The following is a 7,252-nucleotide window of genomic DNA, read 5'->3' as shown; positions in this document are numbered from 1 at the left end:
ACTGTTTAGAGTGTCTAGCTCCTTTGGGAATGGAAAACTATAAAATAATAGCTAGACAGATTTCAGCGTCTTCGTGGCTCAGTGGATATAACCAGGCAAATTATGGAAGGCTACATTACAAGGGTGATGGAAATGCGTGGTCTGCAAGTGCGAATAATCTATATCAATGGTTCCAAATCGATCTTAGAGTCGAGACAACTGTCACTTATGTGGCAACCCAGGGAAGACATAACTACAGCCAACGAGTGACCAAGTATAAGTTAAAGTACAGCAACGATGGAAATACATTCCACTAATTTAGACTTATATTGTTGAATGGACATACAAAAGTTAAGATAACTTCATTTCCGGAACAGAATTACACAGAAAACACCCCTCTGTAACAGACCCAGTGGAATCTGAAAAAAGTCACTGGGTTGGCCAATTTCCCACTTGGTCGGCTTATTTGGGCTCGTTTCTAAAGAAGGTTTATGTCACAAAGCACAGTCACTGAGGAAGCCCAAAAATAGGCGGGTAAAATCAAAATATTCGCTGGGTATCGGGGAGACTAAATTTTCACTGGGTAGGGGAAAATAATCCACTGGGTCGGCTTCCACTGGGTCTGTTACAGAGGGGTGTCAGAAATATTACAAATAAAGGCACGAAGTTAATATGCCATTTGTTCTTTGATAGTAACTGAAACATATTTATCTCAGAGATATCCATATTTACTCAGGACTAAATTATAATAATAATAACAATAAAATTGTAGTGTGCAGATTTCATATGGATATGCTCAAACACGCATACTTGTATTCAGGGTGCTTGTCTTAAGTCAATCGTATGTATTCTCGTATTTGTCTTGCCTGGTTCCTACAAAACAATTTTGTCACGGTCAACTCGTTCCGGGTCATGCGGTACGCCCCGGATACGTCACCGAAATGAGAGGTGAACGTAATACCAAAACCGTGAAGGCCTAAGAAAAAAAGCCGTAGATAATCATCATCATCATCATCATCATCATTTATTTGATAAGTAGGTTAGTAATAGGCAGCCAAAGGGCTGATGTGTACCTACTATACAAAGTACAATGTGAAACGTATTTAACTACAGGTACTAGGCAAGTAGTTATCCATTTTATCGTAATTACGCTCGTATTTATCAGTTTTATCTCATTTTTTCTCGATTACCTTTAATTCTGGCAGGCTTGTTTTATTTACTCATAGAATCACCGCTGGTGAGCTAAGATCGTTATAAAGTAAAAGTAGCTCAAGTTAAAGGGGCTATGACACGCAATTTTAGGCAATTTCAGCACTAACCAACTGGTCATAGAATTAACTGAAATGTCACAATAAGAAACACAAGGCCAAAAAGGGGCTTGGATGAGGCAAACAAAATTATAACGGATTGCGTTCGGGACAACTTAAAAAAGGGCGGCCCGACTTTTTTCAAGTTTATCACAATTTGATATGTGGCCATGATTTTCCCAATAAAAGACTTTTCCTCTGCCGATTTGAAGTTTCGACCCCTTATAAACGAAAAAAAAAATAGAATTACCCAAAACACCGTGACCTAGCCCCTTTTACGACCAACAGAAACAACCGAATTTAGACTGAAGCAATTTGCGTTTGCTAGCTTGAGCATTGACACAGTTTACCGGGTTTGAAAAACAAGAAATACAGCAGAATTCCGATTTCTCGAACCTAAGATAAGATAAGTATGAGATAAGATAAGATAAGATAAGATAATATAAGATAAGATAAGATAAGATAAGATAAGATAAGATAAGATAAGATAAGATAAGATAAGATAAGATAAGATAAGATAAGATAAGATAAGATAAGATAAGATAAGATAAGATAAGATAAGATAAGAACTTTAATAGTAATCTCCCCATAGGGCTTTTCAGAAACTATTTACCATAAAAAAAAAAATCTACTTAACACTAACATTTACAAATAAAATTGAAAACTAAATAAAATAATGATTAAAAGTTTAAAATAAGATGATCCCTAAGCTTTGATTTAAAAGAGTACAGAGAGTTAGCGTTTTTGATTTTAATATCAAGGCTGTTCCATAGGTTTACGGCTCTGTATGTGAATGTTCTTTGGCCTGCTGCGGTCCTGAACAGTGGAATTTGCAAGCTCTGGTGTTGGCGGGTTTTTCGTCCATAAACATCAGACCTTTTACAAAACTTGTTGCTTAAATAACTGGGTGCTAAATTATTTAGACATTTGTACATTAATACTAAATCTCTAAAGGCTAGTTGTTCTTTTAAAGGCACCCAGTTTAGCTGACGGAGAAGTGGAGTCACGTGGTCGTACTTCCTTGAGTTGGTAACAATTTTGCAACCAAAGTTTTGGACTTGCTGGAGTTTTTTTATGTTCGAGGATGACGTGTTTGCCCAAACAGTCGAGCAATATAGCATCTTGCTAAAAACTAGAGACTTAATGAGCATTTCCAAGGTCTTAGCATCGAAGCTTGATCTTACTCTGTTTATCTGACAAAGCTTAGAAAAACATGAAGATACAACTCTGGAGATATGGTTGTTGTAAGTAAGGTTGGGGTCTAGGGACACACCCAAATCCATGGCAGAGGCTGCAGGATGAAGGCGTTTGCCCAAAAAAGAGACCGATGGAGTGGATTCAAGTCTGCCCATCAACTGCCTGGTACCAATGAGTAAAAATTTGGTTTTATCCGGATTTATTAATAAATCGTTCTCACAACACCACGTTGCAACTTCATGTAGATCTTGCTGAAGTTTCTGCATTGCTTCTTCAATGTCAGGCATAGGAAAGGATAGGTATAGTTTTAAATCGTCGACGTACGATTCAAGGCCACAGGAAAGGGGTAGACCAGGTAGGTCGTTAAGGTATATACAGAAAAGAAGTGGCGAAAGGATTGCACCCTGAAGTACACCGTGTGTTAACAGTAGTGGCTCTGACAGTGTAGATTGGATGCGTACGTACTGACTGGGAGCGACTTGATACATAGCTCTTGAACCATTCCACTGTTGCAGGCGATGCGCCAAGGTTTGTTAATTTAACCTCCAGGGGAAACGAAAATTGATTCAAGAAATTGGGAGTTTCGAGAAACTAAGGTTTTGAGAAATCGGATTCTACTGTATTGCTAGTGTAACTCGTTGTGAAACCGTGAATCTAAGCAAACAACTAGCTAGAATTTAGAAATTAAGATTCCTAGCTGTTTTTACTCCATATTCATCTAGAAAGCTAACTTTATTTCCAAAAAAAAAGTGATTTCAGCTGCATGTTTCTCGTTAAAAGCAATTTGGTTTACTAGACTGTGGTAAACCCGCACTTACTTTTTTTATCATTAGACTTATTATTCATTAATACAAGATTAGCACAAACGATCTTTACTTGTAGTTTAACCTGCAAAGCGAACACATTAAAGAAGTCTGCTGGAAAAACTTGGTGTACTCTCTGTCTCTTAAAACTGCTCCGCGACACTAACGTGTTCCGTTAGAAACGAATACTGGTCCCTATCGTTATATATATAGTTTTGTTTCTGCTTGAGGTATCAGAGAAACCTACGTGGATGGCATGCGTGCGATTTCGTGCCTGGTTTACACCTGTGAGTTAAGCGCAAGCATATCATAACCACAAGTACGTTTGCACTTGCGATAGGCACAAGCGCAAGAGATACGCATAACGCAGTGCTTTAGAAATTCTGGTGAACAGTGCATGCTAAGAGTCACGTCAGCAGTCAGAACAGTCAAGTCTGTAGGTCTGCAGTCAGCTTACTACGAGTTTTCTCTTGTACATGCCAGCTTTCGCCGGGAGCTTTCGCTCCTTCGACATTTTTCTCTCTCATACCCCTGCTTTGTTATCGCTGTTTCACTTGTGGGCAAGTCTCATGAAGTCTAGCCTGGATCTATTTACAAGTTCCAAAGTGTCACGTTAAAAATGCAAATTTGAAACAAAACCGAAACCACCGTGTTCATCTCTTTAACGCATGGCGACCTTTTTGACCTTGATTGACAGTTCAACACCCGGGAATAAACAAATGTAGTGACGCGTAAGCGCTCGCGAGCTGCGTCACGGAAGGTGTATGTCTCTAACCTTTCATTCAATTTTATCTCCTTATTCGCGGTTGTCCCGGTATATTATTACTTCTTCGGTATTTTTTTACCTTAGAAAATATTATTTTGCGGTTTCTTTAGTTACGAAGTCATTTTGTACACCAAGAAGTATTGTGATAACAAAAGGTCGCTGTTTCGTTACCAAGAATTCATTTCAACGAGCCTCTCGCGTGTAAAAGCGGTGAATACAGGTGAGTAAAGCTTCGATTTCTTACCCGATCGATTGAAATTAGCATCAGATAAACATGACACAGTGAAACGCGTAAATAGTCGAACACAAGGCGAAAGCCAGGGCTGATAAATCGCTTATAAACCTCATAAATGTGCAAGGAGCAGCGAGATTGTGTAAGAGCGAAGGTATAAGTATAAGTAATAATATAATAATAAGTTAAAATGAGTGCGTTTTTTTTGTGAGACCGAGTGGGGGGCAGTACTGATAAAATATACAGTAAAAACCCGTGAGTACGATCCTAACATTTAAGAACCTGTTAGGCTAAAATTTGCAAATTAGATCCCATTTTTATTTGGAATTTGGGAATTTGGGAGTCTTAAATTTGGAAACAAGTTCTTATCTTCAAAAATTGATTTAAAAATGTTTACTCTTGGAAAATACGTTTTGACAAAGCATTACTGTGCATGTAAATAATGTTATATTCGAAATGATAAGTGCTTCATTTTTACATAAACACTTTTTTGTTATGCAAATTTTATACAAGGAATAGACCGAATACCAATAGAAGTTCTATTAGCATCAATGTTAATTTTCTTCAGAAAATAAGAACCTATTAAGAACGTTTTGTGTAAGAACCTGTTTAGGCTTACCTGAAAAAATAGGTTCTTACTTGCGGGTTTTTACTGTAGCTACGTATCAGCGAGCCAGGTGAATAAATATCGAATAAACAGGTATAGCTTGAAATGGATGGCTGAGCACGAAATCATCAAACGTTGTATAACAAGAAATGATCGATTTCTTTCCATTTTTCTTTTGCTATTTCAGGGGTAAATTATGTTTCTTTTAATTCTGTTACTAAAGTAAACTAGTTTTTGCTGCAACTTCAGCCAAAGTTTCTGTTCTGCACTATGCTAATTTATTTGACTGAAAGTTAAATATGCATTGACATGCACATATATAGTTAAACTGTCAAACAAGATGGAATAATTACTTATTTAACAAATATTCGCCGAAGGCGAAGTAATTATATACTACTTATTAACCGAGAGTGAGGTCATTACAGGGGAATCTCAGACCGAGGCCGTGATGTATTGACCGAGCGACAGCGAGGTCAATACATCAAGGTCGAGGTCTGGGATTCCCCTGTAATGGCCGAACGGACGAGGTTAATAAGTTATTTATTATATGGCCTTTAAGCACTATTCAAAAAGGAGTATAATCAAGGGAAAAAACACTGGAGGTAAAACTCGCTCTCGCTCTCTGTGGCTCTCTTCGTCGCTCATACTAAAGAAGTATCGGTATGCTTATATTTTTCTTTAAAGGTCAAATGCAACGAAATTTCGAAAGTTTTCTTTTGCTCAAAAACCTGTCGTTAATGGCAGCACTAATCGTTGTAAACACTTGAAATTGGTTTTTGTGCAAAAGATAATTCTGGCGCTTAAAAGAAGAAAATCCGACGATTTCCGACGGCTTCACGAAAACAAACAGAAATGGCCGCGCGCGAAGGGAAACGAGTAAAAGTATTTGTGACGTCAGGTGTGGCGAGCTGGTTTCACGTGTTTCTTCGTAACTCCATAATTTACTTGCTTCTTCTCCGATTCTTTAAGCGATTTTTCAAGTGTTTGTTCGATGAAATGGACGACAGCCTGGACGTAAGCTTTGAAAACATGCAAATTCACCATACCAATTGACCATATTTATATTCAACGAGAACTCGAGCGAATCTGACTCGGCAAGTGAGGAAGAAAATGGCGATGTCAACATTGAGAGAATGGTCAAGTAGATGGTGAGCCTTTGAAAGTACACGCTTGTTGAAGAAGCATATTCAAAAATATACAGCTTTTCTTGAAGTCTTCTTCATTTATAGGTTAATTTTTTACCTGATACATTTGTCAGTACGCTATCTAGTGCTACACCTTTAGTGCATGTGGAAACTGTGTGCATCAACGTCAGCCTGTCGCGAAATCAAGCTACCCTTGAATACTACATCTAATAAGTTATGTATATAAATTTTATCACTTTTTGGGGTCCTACTCTACTATCACTCACTTCTTTCCCTTCTAATCCTTCACATACTACTTCAGAGTCTCTGCCATGATAATTAATGGCCTCCATACTCTTTTTTCTTTCTTTCCGCGCCCCCCCACTTCTCCTCCTCCTCTTGGTCTTCACCCCCTTATTTTTGGCCCCTCTCTTATTCTGGATCATCCGCGCTCTAATCTTTGTACGGACTTCTCTCGGTGTATTTGTCCTCTTTATTGTTCCTCCCCCCTCCATTCCCTATTATGGCTACCTCAGCTTTTGCTGCTGTTGGTGCACTTTTTCACTGGCCAGGGATCACTTCCCTATTTACCTGGTGGGTTACTTTTCGGTGGGTTATGTTGCTTTACTGTGGGGCTTCTTTCCCCAACTTCCTCCTTCTCTTCCTCGGTGTGACGGCTTTGCTCTATGACGACTGGTACCAATTATCTTTTGGATTTTGTGGCGCAACACGTAGAGCACTGCTGAAGCTCGAACAGGGAACTTTGAAAGACTAAAACTTTTTCCAAATGGGGCGTTTTCTTCACTCTCTGTGATGTCGTCATCCTCAGCTGCCCTCTCTTTTTCCTCTTCCTCTTCCAGCTCCTAATGCTAGTATTTAAAATTTATCTCCTGAGATTAGTTTATTTCTATACTGACGGGTGAATTGTATTACACTCTTTGTCTTCTTGATCTTCTAGCAATTGTAGTCCGGGTCATCTTTTCTCCCGCTCTCATCTTATCTTCACCTTCATCTTCTCCTTCTTCCTTTACCTCTTTGGGTTCATCTTTTCTCTTCTGTGGAACACTGCACTGCACTAGGCGCTGGTGACAAATGCAAAAACAAGTTGCGAGACAAGTTGAGCGCGAGATGGAAATACGGGAAACAACTCGTTCAACTGGCAACGCAACAATGTTGCGCGACAATTTGAGGGTTTTTGTATCTTGTATTTCTCCACCTTAGGAGGCTCTGCTATAAG

The 7,252-nt window shown here is 38.8% G+C and overlaps 1 protein-coding gene across 1 annotated transcript in view; it reads left to right on the top strand.

Moving 5' to 3' along the window:
* Positions 1-4,047: 4,047 nt before the first annotated feature.
* The window catches only part of LOC144636696 (uncharacterized), a 366,639-nt gene continuing 363,434 nt past the window's right edge, over positions 4,048-7,252 (top strand). The window contains exon 1 of the mRNA XM_078495881.1: positions 4,048-4,272. The gene's annotated coding sequence lies outside the window, so the exon portion shown is untranslated. The remainder of the gene's footprint in view (positions 4,273-7,252) is intronic.

Source organism: Oculina patagonica, chromosome 13 (genome assembly GCF_052425735.1).
Source record: "Oculina patagonica isolate OP01 chromosome 13, crgOcupat, whole genome shotgun sequence".
NCBI lineage: Eukaryota > Metazoa > Cnidaria > Anthozoa > Scleractinia > Oculinidae > Oculina > Oculina patagonica.
Note: the sequence above shows the minus strand (reverse complement) of the source record. Positions and strands in the feature narration are given on the sequence as shown.